Source organism: Rhinolophus ferrumequinum, chromosome 16, assembly GCF_004115265.2.
Source record: "Rhinolophus ferrumequinum isolate MPI-CBG mRhiFer1 chromosome 16, mRhiFer1_v1.p, whole genome shotgun sequence".
NCBI classification, from domain to species: Eukaryota; Metazoa; Chordata; class Mammalia; order Chiroptera; family Rhinolophidae; genus Rhinolophus; species Rhinolophus ferrumequinum.
Window position 1 is genome coordinate 56,363,742 of NC_046299.1, and position 21,508 is coordinate 56,385,249.

At 52.1% G+C, this 21,508-nt stretch overlaps 1 protein-coding gene across 1 annotated transcript in view; it reads left to right on the forward strand.

The window, feature by feature from the left end:
* The first annotated feature begins 6,207 nt into the window (after nucleotides 1-6,207).
* Nucleotides 6,208-21,508, forward strand: part of TSPAN14 (tetraspanin 14) — a 57,864-nt gene continuing 42,563 nt past the window's right edge. Inside the window, exon 1 of the mRNA XM_033130575.1 lies at nucleotides 6,208-6,341. The gene's annotated coding sequence lies outside the window, so the exon portion shown is untranslated. The remainder of the gene's footprint in view (nucleotides 6,342-21,508) is intronic.

A 21,508-nucleotide genomic window follows, 5' to 3' on the forward strand; every position in this document is an offset into this window, starting at 1 on the left:
ACTCTTCAGTCTCTCCCCTTCTACTGCTACTTCCCTTCATCATTTAAACACATTCAATTCTCTCCTTTCTTAAAAAACAAAAACAAAAACAAAACACCTCTCCCTCAGCCTCCTACCCTCATCATCTCCCAGCTAACAACCTATCCCTGATCTTCATTTATTCTCCAGCCCACTGTCAACAGGTTTCTGACTAAACAATTCCACTGCAACAGCTCTTGGAAGCTGCCAACACCAATGGTCACTCTTTAGCCTTACCTTGCAGGCCCTCCCTGCAGCACTGGAAACTGGGGACCACTCCTTCCTTTTTGAGACATTTGTTTCCTATGACTTCCACACACCCACCCTCTGGCTCTGCTCCTCCCTCACTGACCACTCTTTCTCAGGCTCCTTAGTCCCTCTCCCCTTTCTCTTCCTGATCCTCTCCAATTTTGTGTTCATCAAGACTCTGCCTCAATCCTTTTCCCCTTCTCATCTCCCAGCCCCAGGAAAACTTCCTCTACTCCTATGGTTTTAATTATCATCCATGTGCTGCTTTCTTAACATGCATTATGCTCTTTTTTCCTTCAAACAGGCTCAGGGATGTAATTTTTTAAAATTGTATTTTCCAACCTCCCTTGGAGCTAAGTCTTGCCATGTGACCAGACTTGATCAATGAGGCAGCAGTCTGTGGGGATTTCTGGGAAAGTTTTGCTTTCCAATACAGGTGCTGCTCTTTCCTCAACTTTGTGTTTGTTCAGCCTGTCTGGAATACAGGTGGGAAGCTATAGCTGGAGCTGCCATTGAATTGCCACAAGCTGTCTCTGAGGACGACAGCTTTCCAGTAAGGAGAGCCAGAGCAGACCTACACAATGGACCAGGGGCCTGAATGACCTTTGGTGCTGCTGACTGGCCTTGCTCTGTTTACCTCTAGGTTCTTTGTTATGTCAGAGTTTTTCAACAACAGTAGCAGAAAATGACGACAAAATCCATTTGGTTCAAGCAATGCGGTTGGGTTGTTTTTACAGGAGCTGAACACAAATCTCAGATTTATAGCTTCTGCTGAGATGTCTCTCCTGAACTCCAAACAGCAAACTGGACCTCCCTCCTATGTTCAGGGACACTTCCAATGGAAGAAGTCAGGTTGTCATCACACGCGCGCACACACACGCGCGCGCGCACACGGTCATTGGATTCTTGTCTCAGTAAATAGCATCAGTGTCTATGAGCCAGACTGTGATGTCTCTATTTCTCATCTTTCTGTCCAATTAGTCACTCAGTTCTCCCCCCTAAACGGTTTTTAATTTGTTCATTTCTTTCCATTTCCTCATCTCTACTTCCTGAACCATTGTAACAGTTTCCTTTCTAACTATTTGTTACTCCAATCTGGCTCATTCCAGTCCACTCTTCCTGCTACAGCCTCAGGGATCCTCCTACGGCACAAATGTAACAATGTTACTATTCTGCCTAAAATCTTTCAGTGACTGCTAAGGGCCTAAGGAATACCAGGCATATAAGGCTCTGCCAGGAATTATGATGTCGCTCCACAAACCCCCCTTTTTTCTTTGGTATGGGTGTTGGGTGTTACCCAACTAACCAGAGGGATGGGCATGTGACCTGGACCTGGTCCGGTTACGGAATCCTCTGTCCTTCACCACGGTGATTGGTCCAGGAGTAGACATGTGACCAGAGCTAGACCAATTAGAGTCTTTCCTTGGGATTTGTTCATACCAACCTAGAGGGCAGTTATTCAGTCACATCTATATGCATATTCAGAACACCAGCAGAAACAGAGGGAGGGGCTCCCGGTCTGGGTAACCTGCAGGGTCAGCCCCGTTTCCCGAGTCATGCTGGTTTCCAGTTCTTCTTTTGATTCTGTGAGTGACGTGAGTATCCTTCCAGTAATCTCCCCTCCTAAGCTAGTTTGAGTGGCATTTTCTCACTTCCAGCCAAACGCCCTGACTAATGTGAAGATCCTTGGTAGTTTGGCCCTAACAAGTCATCATTCCCAGACAATAAATAGAGTTCCTTAATAGCTTACAAGATGTTTTATGAACGTTATTTCATTTGATTCTTACCATAAGCTCGTGAGGTGGGTTTTATTATTATCTTGGCTTTATAGGTAAGACAACTAGGGCTCAGAGATATAAAGTGTTTTCTTCAAGATCAAGGGGGTGAATACAAAGTCCCTCTTCTTTTCAAGCTACGCTCCCTGATCCCCCACTCCGTCTGTACACACACAGAGGTGCTGCAGGATGGAGCCCAGGATGGACCGGGACAGAGGGCTAAGGAGGAAGTCAGAGAAAAATAAAGGCGAAGCTCTTCCATTTAAAATTTTATTATAGCCAACTCCAGGTCCAGGAAAAAGAAAAGCTCAGCTTCTTTCTTTTCCTCTTTCCTGTACTATTTTCTGTTCCCATAATCTACACCTCAGGCTTGCAGTCTGCACTATAATTCAGCTGTATTTTTGACGATTATAGTTCTGGGGCTAGCCTGGAAATTAAGTCACCGGTTACAACACAGCCCTTGTGAGTTGGGGATGTCCACATCTCACTTCTTTTTATTTTTTTCAGAGGAAAATAAAATGGGCCTGCTCTGCTTTGAGTATCCCTGATGCTCTCTGAAGGCCACCCACCTCCCCACCCACCATAGTGCTGTAAAAATGAGTCAAGTAAAGCTCAGTGGGTCTCATTCTCATATGGCAGCTTGGAATGGTAGGCAAGTGTCCTAAGTGACTGTGAAGTGAAGCCTGATTGGGGGTGGGGTGGAGGCCATGCAGGCTTTCTGGGCACTTCCCTCACCCTCTTCATGCTCGCAGCAGTGTGGCCAACTGGTGCAGTATGGAGCTGTCTCCCAGAAGCTGCTCAGGCTGACAGGACCTCCAACTCCACTTAGGCGTGATTCACAAAATTGGCTTCCCCCTGTCCTTCCCCCTTGTTCTAAGCTCATGAGCTCTTTCACATCCAGGAGTAAGCAGAAGTTCAGGTGTGAATGATCATCTTTCCAATCCCAACCTTCACTGGAAACATCTTCTCTGCCTCCATACCCCGCTCCTTAATAATAGCGGAGGTCCCTCTGTCACAGGTGTCATCTCCTTTCATGCCCATCTCCCATCTCCTTTCACCTTGTCTTCAGAAGCATCACTCCTGGATCATTCCGATCACTCTGCAAACCTGCTCTAGTAGCTTCCATATTTTAACAAAACTCTCTGTATTTTCACAAAGATTAAAATTAGATATGGCTATAAGCATCAGAAAACAGAAGATTAAACAAGACAGAAATTTCTTTCTCTTATATACAAAGTCAAGAGGTAGGTAGCTCAGAACAGGCATGGTGGCTCCCTGCACACTGGGAATCCCGATTTAGTCTAAGTAGTTCCACTAACATTCTCAACTCATGGCTTCCACTTCAAAGTCTAATATGGCCACTTGAGCTCCAGCTACATATTTACGTATTACAGTGAGTAGGAAAGAGCAATGGCTGAGGAAAGTACATCACTGCCCTTTTAGGCTAGTTCTCAGAAGTTGCACATGGACACCATCACTTTCTTACCTCCTGTTGGCTGGAAATGAGTCATATGACCATACCTAGCCGCAAGGGGGTCCTTACCTATTCTGGGAAGCCATGTGGCCAGCTAGAATTTGAAATTCTATGCTGAAGGAAAAAGGGGAGAATAGCTATTAAGGTCATCTAGCAATCTCTGCCAAAGCCTCCTGATCCCACATTCCTTTCTAGACCCCTCCTAGTTATCTGTGAGATGACTTGTCCAAACTTGATAGCTCTACCATGGTCTGGCTCCCACCCTTCTACTCCAGAGACACTGCCCTTATCATGTTCACCAATGACTTTCATGTGCGAGTCAAGGGATCCTTCCCTGTCCTCATCTTATCTGGTCTCTAAGTAGCATCTAACACAGCTCCCTTCTGGAAACACTTTTCCTTCCTCAGTCCCTGGGATACAGCACTGTCCTGGGTCTCTTCTTGCCTCCCCAGTCTTCTTTCCTTCTCTGGCTCCTCTGTCTGACTGTTCTAGGTCTAGGTTTTTCTTGAACGCTCTCCTCTTCTGTAACTACTGCCTCACCTTAGGTGATGTCCTTAGATCCCACAGCCTTTACTGTCTTTAAGCTGATGCCTCCCAAAGCCCCACCTCCAGCCCAGCCCTCTCTTCTGAGCTCCCAGTGACTGAGCAATCCAATTGGATCTCTGACGGGCATCTCAAACTCAACAGAGCTAAAGCAGAATTCTTAATGTTCCTCCCTGACATGTAGTCTCTTTCCTCCAGGCTACCCCATCCAATAAATGAGGCACTGTTCATTCATCCATTTCTGTCAGAAACTTGAGTTATCTTTGGTTTTCCATTTCCTTCCCCCACCCCCACCCCTACATTCATCCTATCAATGTGTCCTGTCAAGTCCATGTCCAAAATAGCATCTCTCAACTAATAATCATAGTGTGGTCACAATTTCAGTCCAAACCATCACCATCTTTGGTGTGGACTGCCACAACAGTCTAGTTGTCTCCTTGCTTTTATTTTGGCCTGCCACCAACCCAATTTATTATTCGCACAGCAGTAAATCAGAACATGTTAGTCTTCTGCAAAAACTCTTAATAAAAAATCTCCATTCCTTGACATAGTCTTGTATGTTCTGGCCCGTGCCCACCTCCCCACTTCATCCTGCTACTCTTTCCTAGGCTGGCTACTCTAGCCACAATGGTTTTCTTTCAGCTCCTGGACATATCCAAAACTTACCTTTTTTAGGGCGTCAGCACATACTGCTTTCTACCTGGAATGTCTCTGCCCAGCTTTTTTCAAGGCTATTTCCTCATTCTTTTGACTTCAATTTCAACATCCCTTTCTCAAAGACACTTTCCCTGATGGCTCCATCTAAAGTAGCTCTTATTCTCTCTTCCAGACCGTTGTTTTTGGGGTTGTCCCAGCATTTACTTTAATTTGCAATTATTTGCCTTCTCCACTAACAATAAGCTTTAGTGAGCAGGAAGCCTGACGTATCTTGTTCACTGCTGTATCCCCTAGCATCAAAACAGGCCTGGCACAGATCAGGTACTCAATCTAACACTAACTGCGTAAGTGAGTGAATGGACAGGTTCCCCAAGGAGGTCCCTGAGCTGCCTAGGGTGGCACAGACAGGCTGCAGCCTGTTAAAAAACAACAACAACAACAACAGAGAATGGACTGAACAGTCTCCTTTTCAAGATCTCCTTACATTGGACTTGACCTGTTGGTTGCTTATACTAGAATGTGGTGCAACCAGTATTTTGCCCCAGTTTTAAAACAGATCTGTATTTCGTGATCTATTCCTATTCCCGAGCAAACCACGTCCCCCTGAATGATTTAAGAATCAGTAGTGTTCCTGTGCCTCATTCTACAGACAGGTGAGCTGAGACCGCAGAGGTCAGTCTTTTAAACATCAGAGCCCAGGCAGCAGTGTGAATACCCCTCCACCCCAGATTATTTCCGGAGTCTCTCCCTACAGCCTCAAGAATCCTCCCAGCAGCACCTCAGGATGAAGGTGAGGAAAAAATCTCAGCAGGCGATCCAAAGAAAGCCAGGTATTTTTAGCACCAAGGCCCACAGGGCCGAGTGTTTATTGCCCAGAAACATGCAAATTTGCAAAGAAATTTTTAAAAATGTTACTTTACTACCTTTCTCTTGAAGCCTACCCTCACGCCTAGCCTCCTAGGCTCGGCAGGAACGCCGCCTATTTTCAACACAGCCATTTTTCTATTTCTGCGCCCACCTCTGCCGGTCACCCCCGCATCCCTCGAGATGTGGCCTCCCCTTGGCTCCCACAAATCACGCTTTTCCCAGGCTCGGGTCGGGCCGGGTCAGAGTCCAGGCCCGCGCGGCTTCCTGGCAGCACACCTCCGCACCGCGCTCACGACAGCCACAAGTGCCCAGTCCCCGCCCAGGCACGGCCTCCGCCCCACACCCACAGGAGGGGCGGACGGGGCGGCCCCCCCTCCGGCACCGCCCCCCGCCTCCGGCACCGCCCCCGAGCAGGGCAAAGGGGCGGTCCGGGAACAGGCCCCACCGCCTCTGCCGCCGCGTGGGCTGGGGGAGGGGCGGTGCGGGAGGCGGGGCGCGGGGCCGAGGGCGGGGCGCGGAGGGGCGGGTCGGGGGCGGTCCCAGGAGCGCGGGGAGCACAGGGCGGCGCAGGGAAGTGGAGTCCTTCCCGACCAGGGCCCGCCGCCGCGCCCCCGGCCCCGCCCCTCCGCGCCCCGCCCCCCCCGCTCCGACTGCGGGAGTCGCGCCCTCCGGCCCAGCGTTCCCGAACTTGCTCTAACTTCCTCGGCTGAGCCGGGCCGCGCCGCCGCCGCCGCTGCTGTCGCCGCCGCCGCGCCCGGGTGAGTAGATCGCTGAGCTCCTGCGGGAGCGTCGGGCCCTGCCCCCGTTATTGTCTGAGGCGGATCCCCCCGAGCGCCCTCTGGGGACGAGGACTGCTCCCCAGGTCCGGGCTCGGCCCCTCAGGCTCCCTGGTCCCTGCCCGGGGGCGGCCCTGCGGGCGGCGCTGGCTTTGTTCGCCCGGATCGCCCGCGAGGGGCTGGAGGCCTTGGCCCGGACCGCGCTGAGCCGAACTCGGGCGCCGGGTGGAGTGAGAGCCTCAGCGGGCCACCCGGCTGGCACGCGGGGTTCTATCGCTCTCGCCCGTTCCGCGTCCCCGGACGGGTGCGCGCGGTGGCCCGGCGGGGTGAGAGCTCTCGGAGAGGGACTGGCTGGACCGCCGCAGTTTGGGGCTCTACCCCCTGTCCCCAGCTGTGAGTCCTGGGATGGGCACTCCTGGCTCCGTCACGGACCCTTGGCCGCGCGGAGGTCGGGCCAGGGGTGGAGGGTGGTGCGGCCAGGCAGGGCTGTCCCCTCCCTTCCCCCTCTCGGCCTTGGGTGTGTTCCAAGTCCCCCACCCTGGCCATACGTCCCACTCTGACTTGCATGGGTTTGGCGGCTCGAGTTTGAGTAGGTGGTGACCCGGCGTCTGCGTGTTGGTCATTTGGGATTGTGCTTGGGAGCAAAGCCGGACCCCTGACCTAACTGGAGCTTCGCTCGAGTTGAGTCTTTGGCTACGGAGTTGGCTCCTCCCGGGCCGCTGCTCCTGCAGGGAAGGGGTGGTGGTGCGGGTGGGTAGGAAGTGTGTGTGTGTGTGTAGGGACTTCGGCCATGGGACCTGTGGGACACCTACATCTGACAAGTGAAGCTGTTCTCTGGCTAGAAGCAGTCCATACAGGTGCCGGTGTAGGGTGAGGCGTCGGTCCTGGTACTGTCCTGGCCGCTGGCTGACCCTGGGCGCTGGTGTTTGCTGGCATCAAGTCGTCCTGGGCCGTGAGTGCAAGGCATTGCTTCGGAGCCTCTGCAGGTACCCACTCTCCTTTGCTCAGCTCTCCTCCTTCGGAGGTGGGGTTGCTTTTGGGCTGATAGGAGTGGGTGGAGCTGCCTGCCAAATCCTCAAAAGTAGCCTTCCCCCTAAACCTTGACCTCAAAATAGGGGAAGTTACTGCCTGCTGGGTGCTTGGGCCACCCCTCCCTGTTTGTGATGGGCAACCTAAGGCCTAGGCCATCAGAGCATTAGGTTGCCCAGTACCCCTAGATCCCCTCTACATTCATCCAGCCCTTTGGAAGGACGAGGCACACTTCCTTCCAGGGATCCTCCTGGGCTCTTGACCCTCAGAATGAAGCTCATACTCCTCCATCATGGCCTCATGTCCCTTCTAGCTTCTCTCTCATCTCCCTCCAAGCTTTGTTCCATCCTGAGGATCCATAATGCCTGCGAGACAGGCCTTAGTAGCCCAGGCTACCACACGGATTTTCCTCTTCTTGCCTCATCCTTTGTTGCACCCCACGTTCAGTTGGAGAGTTTCTTTCCCCACGTCTCTGAACTCCACTGCTTGGCCACTAAGTGATCTTCGATTCATTTAACAAAGCACGATTGAGAGTGTCAGGGTGCCAGGCGCTGTTGCAAGCACTGTTCCAGCCTCACAACCCTGGCTGGCTGTCAGCTCTCTGTGGTCCTAGAGCCCAGTCTGGACATGCAGTAGCTGCTCATAGCGTTTACTGATCTGAGCTTGAGCTCAGCTTCACAGCGGCATTCAGGCGAACAGGAGTTCAAGCCCACTGGTGAGACGTACACCAAGCGCTACCTTAGAAACTTGTATTTACTCCTTTAACCCTTGAAATGACAGAGCAGGGTAGATAATGTGAACGTCCCATTTTACAGATGAGGAAGATGGCCTAGAGAGGTCACAGAGTAACTTGCTTAAGGTCTCAGTGTGAGCTGGGTTTCCTCATTTCTAATTGAGAAGTGATTGAAGTTGATGAATATACTGAATAAGCCTGACCTACAGTGCAACTATTAAGTCCTTCAGTACTGGTACCCTTGTACCCCTGCTTCTGGAAGCATCTCATCTGTTTGGGCACACAGCAGGTACCCCTGAACCCCTGATGATTTGACTGGTGTTGGAGCTTTTGTCTCCCTAATGCCAGGGAGAGGGAGACCCAAATGGCCGTGCACGAAAGACTCGGGAGTAAGTCAGTGCGTCTGTCTAGATAGATGGGCTTTGTTGTGGGAACAACCTACAAATCTCAGAGGCTCTAAGCAACACAGGGTTATTTCTTGCTCACACCACACCTATTGGACCTGCTTTAGGTTATCCTCATTCTGGGACCCATGTGGATTAATTGGAACATTCTTGGTCACTTGGGCAGAGGGACAGAGAGCATGATGAATCTCACCCAGCTCTTCTTAAAGCTTCCACCCAGAAGTGGAATTTCAGTGGCAAAAGCAGACACATGGCCATACTTACCTTACAAGGTGGGAAGGGGAAGAGGATTAGAAATATTTGGCGAACAGCACGAAAGCCTGCCACCTGCCAACTGTGCCTTCCTCTGTGACTTCTCCCCAAGGTCTGAGTGTCCTGTTTCTGTGTCACCACGAACATTGATCATGAATCAATCAAATAAATGTTATTTAGGTTAAAGATGAATTGAGGTGCCACATTTGAAGGGCAGGGGAATGGTGAACAAGAATACATATTAGGGTAATGAGAAGTGGTATGCAGAGGCAGCTTGCTTCTCGAACCCTGGGCAAGTTGCTTGAGTTCCCTGGGTCTTTTTTTGCTCATTCATTTATTCATTCATGGGCCCAAGGACTAACGGTGAGTCCAGGCCAGGGATTCTTATGAGTTTAGCTCCTGGGTTGGTGCTAGGGGCTGTGAACTGGGATTCTGATCCCTGTTTCCTGGGGCCTTTGAAGAGGGATATTAATGTCCGTGGGAAGGGAAGCTGGCGCCTGCTCCCCTCGCTGCCCTGGCACACCAGCCCTTGGACTTCCCCATGCTCTACTTGTATGTGGCCAGTTGGGGCAGCCACCTTTCCTAGAAGCAGGAGCAGGTAGAGGTACCCCTACAGGCCTAAACCTTCCCCTTCCACTGCTGGGACGCTGGGGCTGAGCTTGCAGGTCTAGGGGTGTGGGAGGTTACTAAAGGATGGAATCACTTGGAGAACAGGCTTGAGTGGGGCTGGGCTGGTTCTCTGGCCTGTAGAAGGGGGTAGAACACCTTTTGTTAATTGTATTTCCACTCTTGTCACTCTTGCAGGATGTTAAAGAGCTGGCCACAGTATGGACCTTGCTTTTGTGCTTTGTCACCTGCTTGGTCTCTGCTGACATCCAGCAGGGCCAGGAAACATTGGTAGAGGTGGCGAGACTTCAGGTTCTTCTCCACTGTTGTTAACTCACTATCCTTAGTCATATTTATTTACTCCTTTTTCAGGGTCTCTGTTTTGCCATCTGGAATAGAGGGAGAGGTGATGGTGGTCTACAACAGTGTTCCCACTCTTGGCCGGTCACAGAGTCCCCAGGGGCCTGTGTAGACCAGTGCTTGGAGAGTCTTTGGTCTAGGCGCATGCCAGCATTGTTGGTTTGTCTTAGCTCCCATTAGAGCAGTGTCTTCTCTGACTGCATCCGTGCCGGGGTTTCATAATGTCTCCACACCCATTTTCTCCCTTAGCAGCATGTGTTTTTGGTTCAGGTAGGACAGGTAGCTGTGCTGGAAGAGCGCAGGGTCTGGCTGGTGGAAAGTGTTCAGAGCCTCAGCCAACTGCACTTGACGACGAATAACATTGTCCAGCTCATAGAGTAGACAGCGGTGATGCCAGCTTTGGAGTCGTGTCTGCTTTCTAGCTGAGTGACCTAGACAAGCCTTTGATTTTTATTGTCCCTCCTGGGCTTGATTTTCTTATCTGTAAAGTGAGAAGAATCTGCCCTTCTTGCCTCTCTTGGGGTAACTGTGAAGCAGGCGTACACATTTCAGGTTGGAGAAGCAGCATCCGAAGGTCCCGAGTTAGGCCTGACACTCTGGGTAAAGAACTGTTGCTGCCACGCCGACGGCTCTCAGCAAAGTGCTCACCAGCAGCTGATTCTGGGAACCCCACTTCCTCCACGCTTGGGCTTGGTGTGGTGAGGGGGCTGGGCCAGGCTGGGCGGTGCTGTGGTTTTTTGTGTCGAGGCGAGGCAGTAAGCCTGGTAATTTGGGTATAAGTGGGCCTGGGCAGGCTGGAGTTAAAAGTCATTACTTCTCTGCCTCCCTGTCTGAGCAGCCAAGGCAGAGCCCTGCTGTCCATCAGCTAGATAGCTGGAGGGACCAGCTCCGCCCTCCGTGGGCGCTGTCAGCCTGTGCTGCCTAGCTGAAAGCCATGGCAATTTGTTCTAAAGTGGCTTCTGGGATCCTGGGTGAGAGGTGAGCTCCTGGTGCTGCCTCAGACTCTGTGTGTCCCTGGGATATGGGAGCGCTGAGGCTGGGCTTCCCTGCTGGGTATGGCTGGGAGAGGCTGGGAGAGGCGTGGGCCAAAACAGGGTGGGGCAGGGTAGACCTGAGGGGGGGTTTGGTGAACGTCCTCTCTGGGTTTTCCCTGACTAAGTGTACCAGCTACTGGGGCCTGTGCTAATCTACTCTGCAGGGTTCAGAGAACATTAAAAAAAAGAGGGTTTTAGGAATTCCTGGTCCTAATACCTGGGAGAGTAGCCCTCACAGCAACTGGAATTAAAAGACTGTCCCCTGAATCTTTTTTGTCTACAGCCAAGGGTCTGAGCGGTGAGCCTGGGAGGGCTGAGGGCAGCAGCATATCCCCGGATACACAGACCCAAGGTGGAGTCTTGTGGTCGCAGCATCAGAAAAGCCCACCAGGGCACCTCATGAAACCTGGGCTCACTGGAAAGTGGCAAGTAGAAGTAAGGAATCCGACCACCTTAGCTTCAGATTTGGGCCTCCCAGGGAGGGGCCATTCCGCCGTCCAATCCCCCACAACTCCTCAGGCCAGTCAGCCATCAGTGTGACTTGCATCAGCCAGGAGTGTTTGGATCCCCAGCCTGGAGTGCACACGCAGGTGTGCCCAGGGCCCTGCTCCTTCTGTGCCTCCTGGCTGCTGCCACTAGCTGCTCCAAGGAGAGGCTCTGGTTGCTGTGAACACTGCTGTGAAGAGACCCTGTTTCCTCTCCAGGTGACTTCCCTACTGTCTGCCTAGCCTGTGGATTGGCTGTCTGGTTTCAGCCCTGCACCCCTTGGCCAGGCAGACAGGATCAGCCCCAGACCAAGTATAATAGTTCTCACACTCTGGGTGAGAGGTCCAGGAAGACTTAAAGCTCTGCATTATTAAAGAACAACCATTCTGACACTTGTTAGGACAGTAAGGCAGACTTTATTCAAAATATCGTGATAGGCATAAGGACTACTGCAATGGGCTTTTGCAGTGAGAGAGAGAGATTATGTTCAACCCCAAATATGACAAGACAAAGTGGAAATTTATAGCTGAGGAACTGGGGGTGAAGTCGGTTGATGGATTGAAATTTCTGAGAGGGTAATCCTGACCCAACAGGATTCTTGCCTATTCAACCTAAGAGGCAGGTTACGGTGATCAAAGGTTACCTGGGGGATATGGAGGGTGCAGAATGGAGGGTGGGGGGTCCTGGCGAAACTGACTTAGCAGGATTCTTGCTAAGAACTGGACTTTACAAGGACAGAGATGGACGCCCAAGGTCAGGTCCAGTTGAGCAGAGGGCTCCGAGGGGCCTGACTAAAGGTTGGTCAAGGAGAGGCTGTCAGTGTCTGGAGGCTGGCTGGGGCCTGTTTTCGTTCTTGCCCTGGCCCGAGCCCATCATTGCCCACACGTGTCCCTTAGGAGTGGTGCCCCTCCTGTGGGCATCTCTCCCTTGTTTCCAGAAACCCTGGTCCTTTTTTTTGTCAGCGTCTGCTGGCTCCTTGTCTCCTGGCTCCCTCTCTGCTGGCTAGACTGCCCTCTCCGCCCAGGAATTAGCGTGGACCTGGGCCTCGGTTCCCTGTGCCTCACTCACCAGTGGTGGTGTCCTTTGCCAGATCTGTTGGGTGCCAGACAACAGCCATTTGACTCTGGACAACCTTTCCTGCTTTACCCTCTTTCCTTGGCCTCTGTACCTGGTGTTTCCTGCTCTCCCTATTCTGGGCAAACCAGTTTGACAACTTTATGGATCTCTCCCTCTCCCACCTACTAGGGACTCATTGTCTTACTTGTTTGAGCTGGGCTGAGGGAGGTGCTGTGGGGATCTCCTCCCCGTGCCTGGACTGTGCTCTGCTGTCCAGATCCCACCCCCCCCTTCCTTCCCTTGTCTGAGGACTTCCGATCTCTGCAGCAGCCAACCTTGTTCCTCCCCCTCCATGCCTGAGGCTCCTGCTTCTTTTTCTGCCCCTGCTCTCTGCTTGGCCAGACCTGCACAGATGACCCTGTTTGATGTGTCTCCTGCTCCTGGGGCTGCTCCTGTCTCAACAGCCAGCTTTTTAGGAACCAGGTCACCTGCTATTGTGAGAAAAAAGGGTGTGAAGAAAACCTGTTGGCAGCGGGTGGAGCGTTCCCCATTTCCCAAAGTTCCACTGGCTTCTACTCCTGCAGGGGACCAGTGGTGGTGACAGAAGCCAGCTCTGGGCAGCCATCCTGCCTGTCACAGAGATTGTCTGCTGTGTCCTAGTTGCTTCCTGTGAAATACAAGTACTGGTATAAACACAGATAAGTTTTGAGGGGACATGTCAACAAAAGAGTTGGTGGTAGTGGTCGGGTGTTCATTCCCGAGGGAGCAGGGAGGAGGAAGCGGCACGTACCCAGGGCCAGGGTGGGGTGGGCTGGTCCTGGAGCTCTCTCTGTGGGAAGACAGATGACATTGTGGGGCGGGTGCCACCTGAGTGGTCGTAGGACTTGGAGTATTGAGCATCAGTGCCTACCTGGGTGTTAGGCCCTGCCCATTCCTGCAAGAAGATGTTGAAGAGGGACTGGTCTTAGTCTGACGGGGAAGAGCTGCCCAGGGCTTCGTGCTGGAGTGGACTTGGCCTGTGGGGGCAGGAACTTGTGGAGGCAGCTGAGGTATGAGGGCTCCAAATGGCAGCGTGTTTCTACTTGTTGTGAAACCTCATTTGTGCTTCGTAATTTGGGGGCTACTTTTAGAACATTGAGCAGTCATCAGAAAGTATCTCATGGAACAGAGGAGCCAAACCTCTCCTCCTCTCTTCTCAGTTGTCCTTCTCTGTGGCCCGGGCAGTCGTGAGCTTGAGGTCGTTAGGACACACCTTAGTGCCTGCTGTGGTGGCCTGGGGGTGGGACACGGGAGTTCCTCCAGGTAGAAAGTGTTCCATTCATGAACCACTCCCTGTCCTCCAAACGGTCTCCCCCAAGTGCTCCTTCCAGTCTTGGTTCTAATAGTTTTGGTTCTAATAGGCACGTGTCATACCCCTGAGAAGCAGGAGAAACTGGGATGGTTAACATATTGTTCCTTAGAGGGAAACTCACTTGGAGGAAATACGTCAGTGCTTCCAGTGCAGAGTATTGATTGATGTGTCCGTTAAAGGAAGCTTTTCAACAACATATATGTATCCCTTTAGTAAGGAATAATACACAAATCCATCTCACAACTGCATCTTGCAGCCTCCATTTCCTGAAAGGTACATGGAGTTTAGTGGTTAAGGGATTGGGATTTGGAGCTTTGATTTTGGAGAAACTGTTTTTAGCCTGTCCTTGGAATTGGGCCAGGTCTAGAAATTTGTTGAAATAGCTCTCTTTAGCTGCTAAAATTGGGATGGGTTGGTAACACTGGGACCTTGAGGCTCCCTGGTGACTGGGGAGGGCCCTGAGGAGGGTCCCCGCTGGGGCCTGGGACTCCTGTGGTTCAGACCCCGTGCCTGACAGTCTCACAGTGTCACCGGATCCTCTGCGTGTTGTAACTCCAGGTGTCCTTTCTACCTTTCTCAGAATCTGCTCTTGGTCTTCCTAGGAAAACTTTCTATTTTGGGCCTTGGAGAGGAGTTGTGAGCAGGGAGGTAGCTAGCGCCCTGAATTGGTGAGTCTTTATTCTGGAGGCTGGCACTCCCCCCATTCCCAACAGCTCCTTGTTCTAGACAGATACCAGAAACTGCCTGCAGAGAGCTCCAGGTAAAAGTTTGGGTGCCTCCAGCCACAAACTTCAGGGATTTTAAATGTCAGTTTAACTTTTTTATTTAAAAAATGTATCCATGGTGCAACACACATAAAGATATATAGTGAAAAGTAACATTTCCATCCCTGACCCCTTCAGTTCTACTCCCCTGAGACCTCTGTCACCAGATGTTGGGTGCCTAGTCAAGCATCTCTACTCTGCGTGTGTTTATTCTCTTGCTGGTATGCTAATTACGCTGGTCTGCACTTACTGATTTTTACTCTCAAGTTTATCTTGGGATTGCTCCAGTTCAGCACACACAGTTTAGGCTATTCTTTCGAACAGCGGCGTGTTATTCCTCTGTATGGGAAACCACGATTTGCTTTGTCAGCCCTTCATTGATGGACATTGAGGTTGTGTCCAGTATTTTGTTTCTGCTGGCCAAACTAAGGAATGCCTTGCACGGGCTGGTAGTAGCTCCATCGCAGGATGGCTGGACAAGGAGTCCAGGCATCGGGTGCTTAACAGGAAAAGAAACATGCTGTTTTGATTGTAAGAGGGAGCATGAAAGCTGCTGAGTTTTTCTTTTGGAGGGATCTTGTATTTCTGCAGTTGGAGCCTAGAGCTGGATGGTCTACAGTGGGGTGCTGGTGTGCTGGTTCCCACCAGTCTGTTTTCAGCTCAGACCAGCCAGTCTCCATAGCACCTGTTGTTTGCAGCCCTTGGCTGTGCCCTGTGGGCCATGAGGCCTGTGTATCAAAAGTGTGATATAGGAGGGTGAAGAGGCAGCCAGAGCCAGATGGGGGATGGGAGGGGGGGCTTCTCAGTATGTGGGCTTAAGCGCGGTAGGAGTTTGCAGAACTTGGGCGGAGCATGAGGAGGAGTCTTGGCTGACAAACAAGCTGGAGCTGGGAATCAGCTTTTAGAAGAGCAGATTTTCCCTCAGTTTCAGGAGTTGGTGTGAGGGTCAGGCCTTCCATCGTGGCCTCACTGGACCTTCCTCTGCTCTGGGATTCCCCCATCTCCTGCCTGCTCTGCAGCCCCGGCTTCGTGCTGCTTCAGGCTGCCTTGAGCCTGACTGCCACCCTGTGATTTAAAAAGCCTGTGTAGAAGGCACCTGGTGTAAATAATAGATGCGTTTTCTGTTTTGAGCAAGCGGCTTCCTTTCAGAGCAGACGCAGGGGGTGAGGGCAGATGAGTTTTTCTTCCTGGGAGGGGGTGGGCGAGGGAGGGGGCCATGAGAGCGAGGGCCGAGTTGGAGCCATCTGCTGGGATCCTCCCGGGAGTCCTGGGAACTCTTTTTCCTCATCCTTGTGGCCACCGTGGGCCTCTGACATGATGATAGTCTCCCTGTGTGGCTCTAGCCGTGTCAGGCCTGGGCAGGGCAAGAAGCAGGGAGATTTTAGGACTGGCTGGCAGATAGCCCCCGCCTCCACCACCACCCCCCCCACCACCCCCACCCCCCCGCTAAGCTGCGGGGTTTGAGGACTGCGTCCCTGCCTTGTCTCCCACCATGGCTGTTACATGGGACCCTGTGAGAAGTCCGGAGGCTCCCATGCCCACAGCTCTGTGGTGTGGGGCTCGGGGCCTTGGCAGCACAGAGGTTTCTATTCTGGCGGGTGGCAGCTAGGACTGACCTGTGGCGCTGAGGGGGCGGGGCCTGGGGCCACAGTGGTGCTATTCATGGGCGCTGCCCTGGTTTCCTGCTGCCTCCCATTGCGGATCTTCTGCTGGGGAGGCACGGAGGACGGGGGTGGCCAGTGTTGCAATTGTTGCTGGCAGCGGGAGCCCATTGTGCTTAATCAGGTCCTTTGGTGGGCAGCTCTCAGCCACTCGGGGCCCCGCCTGTGTTCTCTGACCGCGTGAGCTCCCCAGCCTGGGCCCTGCCCCCTCCCAGCGCTCCCTCCACCCCTGGAGGTCAGAAGGGGCCTTGCCCTGTGCGGGTACCTCTGTCAAGATCCCCCTCCCCCCCTCTCAAGTCCCCATGCTGTGTCTGGAACCCCCCTGGACCAGAGTTCTGAGCAGCTGGGCAAGGAGCGGGAGTGCCCCGTGCCTGTCTTGTGAGCCAGCCACCTGCCCCGCTGCCCCTGGGTCTGGGTTCTGTCTAAGCAATCCCGGCCCAGCTGCACCCTTGGGTGGGGGCCAGGCGCGTGCCTGGGTTGTTGTCAGTCTTGCAGGCCCCCACTTTCTTTTTGTACCTCAATGTTCAGCCCAGGGTCCCCTGTTCCTCACTCGAGCACTCAGCTGCAGAAAAGCCTGCTTGTTGGCAGGCTGGCCTGTTGCCTCCCCCGCTGCCTGAGCCACAGCCATATTCCTTTGTTCTGCCATCTCCGGGCTCTTGAATCTCAGGCGGGCAGGCAGGCAGCTGGGCAGGCAGCAGACAGCGGTCTCACAGCACCAGCGGAAGCCCTTAAGACATGAATCTCCCCACTGAGCTAGAGGCATGCAGTCCCCTGGCCGCACCATCAGCTCCCCCAGCTGGAACCCTGTCTCCCCAGTGGTGCCGGGATTTCTTTGTTTAGAGAGGTTCTAGCCCTCTTACTGGATCAGAATGATGGTGACATGTCCACTGGGACAGAGGGAGGTCTCACCTGTTTGTGGCCACTTGAGGATGTGGGAGAATTGGGAGGGAGAGAAAGAAGGGAGGGAAGAAAAGAGAGAGGTGGGGGCAAGGGGGAGCTGCACATGTGCCTCTGGGAGCACTGCCTCCTGGTCTTTGCCAGAAAAAGCCACTCCTAGGCACCAAGTGTGCTCTTCCTTTACCTTCTGATCCTTCCCCGGGAAGTCTGTGTAGGAACAGTTCTTAGCGTTTAGTAGCAGGGGTGCTTGAGAAAATAGTTTCTTTTTATTTTGGTCTCTGTATGGTTGTGGGGATTTTTCTCCAACTGAGAGGGACCATCCCCTGCCCCTTGCATCTGAACATCTCTCTGCTCTTCCAGTTTTTGGTGGGCAAGATGAGCTTCCTCTTGGGGGCCCAATTTCACCCAAGTGGGAGGTCTCAGGTGGGCCACTCTCCGGCATCGCTTTCTGGAGGTGTGCCTGCGCCCACCCCATAGATCTCTTGCTTTCTACACCGCAGCCAGAGTCTGTAATAGTCACCTGCTTTTGACATCGAAGTTGTTTTGTATGAGAACTCGGAGCTCTCTTTGCATTTTTGTGTTTAGCGTTTTATTTTACCCTTTCCAAAGGCATGGATCCTGAGATTAACCTGACAGTCTTTTTCAGACTCTCATCAGCCATGTTTCATAAATTAGGAAGCAAGTCCCAGGCCTAAACAGGATGACCCCCTGGAGTGTCCTTATTTCAAAAAAAGTTGTACAAATGTACAAGCCTTGGCAAAAAGAGCAATGTTCACTGTCAAATGCATTGAAACAGATGCTGCTTTCAGGGCAGTTGGCCCCAAATGAGGTTGGGAAAGGTCATGACGGAGACAGCATGGTGTTTCGGAAAAGTGGAAAAGTACACGGAAGTAGAATACTGGGGGGTGAGCCCCGGCTGTTTGACCTTGGCAATTTCTTTCCATGGGCGTAGGTCTCTGAAAAATGGAGGAATTGTTTAGATGAACTTCGGAAACTTTTTAGCTGTGACTCTTTCAGTTCTATGAATCTAACTTCAAAACAGTTGGTCACTACCCTGAACCCCTCTTGCCAACTCAGGATATTCTTTAGAAGTGTCATCAGATGGGGTTAACAGAGGGCATTTTCTCCAGGGCAGTTCTTCCATGAGCTCTGGAGGGGCTGGTGGTGGCAATGGTCACTCCACCGAGGTCTGTGGTTTTTCCTGTGGAAACCCACTCCCCCTCCCTTAACGCGGTCAGTTCTCAGGGGCTGGGTGAGGCACCAGGAGCCCACTGATAAATCGTCTTGCCTCAGACCTTGGCATTAACTCTTTTCTGGGAAATGCCACACTCCCTTTCTGAATCTGGGGGAAAGGCAGTAAAGCTCTTTTTATCTTATCTCCCACCAAAGTGAAGTCAGGCTGTTAAAAGTGAAAACAAAAACAGTAAGCTAGACATACCCTCTGTACTTAAATATCCCCTTACTTCTTCCTGAGGGGCCTGAGTTTAAATTTAGTCTATTTTGTTACAGATTCTAGGAGGCAAAACCATCCTTCGGCTTCTGCTCCTGCAGGGTGGGTGTGTGGCCCCTTATCTGCCTTTCCCCACCCAGCGATCACCCAGCCCCCACCCCCTGGGCGGCCGTGGTTTTCCTCCCATTGTCTGCTGGGCCTGGAGCAGCCTCTGTGTCACTGCTCTGGGCTGTGTGTGGTGCTGCCCTGCGTCACGGGAGGCCTGCCGTCTGGGAAGACGCCCAAGGGGCAGGGAGTCCCGCTTCACTGATCATTTGGTTAGAAGCTTCCACAGCTGTGAAATGGGAATAAAAATAACCTGTGAGGATGCAGTGGGATGCCCTAAAATAATGAGAAAACTTCAAAATGAAAGCTGAACGTGTCCCTGTAAATCAACCCACGATAAAGATGGGGGGCTTTCCCCCCCTGACTTGCCTTAATGGCTGTTTTCCTTCCTCAGTACTGGTGCTTTTTCTCTTAGGCATCTTACACCCTCACCGTTCAAAGCAGTGCCCACAGGCCTGTCAGGCGGCATTGCATCACCCAGGAGCTTGTTGAGGTGCAGAATCTGGGGGCGGGAGTGGTCTCACCTCACACCTACTCAATCAGAATCTACATTTTAACAAGATTCTCAGGTGATTTGCATTCACTTTCAAGTTTGAGCAGCCCTGGCTCAGACACCTTTCTTGCCTCCGCCCAGTTGCGCTCCATCTTCTTCAGTCTGTGTTGTGGTTTTGCAGTCTTCACCCTCTCGTGCTCTTTAAAGCTGTCGACTTTATCTGGGTCTGGCAGCTTCGGTCGGGGCCCCATCCTCTCCAGCGTGCAGTTTACCGCAGGTATCCCTGGGCGCTGGGGGTGTCTCAGAGGTGGGTCTGGGACCAAGAAAGTCGACTTGGCTGGCAGCTGCAGCTGCCAGCACCTCCCCGAGCCTGCTGGCAAGGTCATCTTTGGGGCACAGAGCCCAGGGGTAATTGGAGCCTTCCTTTGTGAACGGGCAGCACAGAGCCTCCCTTGGCCATCTGGTGCCACTTGCCCCGCCCAGTGCCTCCCAGCTGGATGACAGCATCAGAATTGCTGGCTTTTTGTAGAAACACAAAGCATTCCGTCTTTTATAAAGACGTTTTGGTGTATGTTCCAGTTGAAAGAAGTAGTTCAGAAGGGGCCCTATAAGTTTATTCTTGGTAATACTTTTGTAGTGGAGAAAAGTTTGAGATACCTCGCCAGGTTTTACTAGAACTGCCTGCGCACCCCCTGCATCCTGGCGGAGGCCGGTGGTTGTTTGTGGGGAAGAGCTGCCCCCTAGGCCTGGGGGTGAAAGTGCTGGTGGGCTAGAGAAGCCCTGGGCTCCCCAGCTCAGCTGCTGGGGTGGAGGGGGCCCTCCCTGGCTTTCTGGGACTGTTTTAGGGACTGAACTGCTAATCTGACTCTTTCCAGATTCTGCTGCCTTTTCCAGCAATTTCCCGCCATTGATTTGCATTTAAAAAAAAAATCGGTTGCTCACTAATTTTTTTCTCTTGACATTTTCAGTGCACTTTGTTTTATTTATTTTTCTCCAGCAGGCTTCACTTTTCATAGCTTGTTTGGGAAGTTTGTTTTGTTAGCTCTCAACCTTTTCCCCAGGCTGTTTGCGTTGCTCAGAGGCCAGGAAGCAGGCTCTGTCCTGGGCTGGTGAGCTCCCCATTCTGGGCTGGATTAAGGGGTGCTCCTAATGCTGTGTCTTTGAAGTAAAGTGAGTTGTTTTGTTTGTCTTAAAACCTGGTATATTGTAACATACTGTGCAATTTTGGATACAAAGATTTTTAACATCTTAGAGCCACAATCTTTATGCCTTTCAGGCATGAAAAAAAAAAAACCACAGAAGAAAAGAAGTAAATATGTATCATTCTATATTCTCTTGTATAGTTACTTTGTGTTGGGGGAGAAGAAGGTGGGGGTAGGGCAACTCCTACAAAGAGAACTTTTCAGATCTCCCTTAGACATGCAGGCCAAATCCTTGTGCCATACTGGGGCAACTCCCTTAATGGCTGAAGACTCAGTTATTGGAGCAGAATTTATTTCTCCCCAGGAGAGGGCCCACTTATCACTCAGAACATCTGTGGTGTTTAGGAGCAGCTCCCACCCCAACTGTGTCAGCCGTGCAAGGGCAGCCACTCTGGTTGCATCTTGGTACCACCTCCAGAGCTGGGGACACACTGGGGCTCTGTTGACGGTCCACATTGGAGAGTCTGTTGGCTGCTGCCATGTGAGATCGCAGTGTGGCCTCCCCATCTCAGAGTACGCTGCTCCTCCCAAACTGGTGAGTGCCTCCACGTGGAGGTTCATCTAGGTCACGCTTAAGCCATCTGCTCTACACAGCATTCCCTGACCGGCTGCCCACCTCCTCCAACTTCCGCCCAGCCCTGCCCTCCAGCACCTACCCGACTCTCCAGTTAGTAGAGGGAAGTGTGTGCTGAGTCAGGCCTGGGTCTCCGTCCTCCTTCGTGGTCTCCACAGCCTCATGCGGGGTGCCTTGTCCATAGTGGGTACCTGAACATGCAGAAACAAGTCAGCAGGTGTCTATCTCCCACAACAAAGCTGATCCCCCTGAGGGACTAGCAGAGTGAGTTTGTGTGTCGATGGATCTGGGCAGATTGTCTTAAGTCTTGCCAATCTCGGAAACCTTTTGGTCTTAAGGTCTTCTTCTTCTTTTTTTTTTTTTTTTTTAAATTTTTATTGGGAAATATTGAGGAACAGTGTGTTTTTCCACGACCCATCAGCTCCAAGTTAACTCATTGTTTTCAATCTAGTGTGTGTGTGTGGCGGGGGTGGGGAGGGACAGCTCACTGGCCCATGTGGGAATTGAATCCATGGCCTTGGTCTTATGAGCACTGTGCTCTAACCAACTGAGCCAACCGGCCGCCCCGTCTTCAAGTCTTTTGTTGAGAATTTCAGGGAGGAGAGAGAGCCCAGTCCAGTCCTCCTGAGGTCTGGAAGTCCTAGCATGTTAGCCTCCTGGGGTCTTGTCCACGTTGGAGATGTGACTGTAAA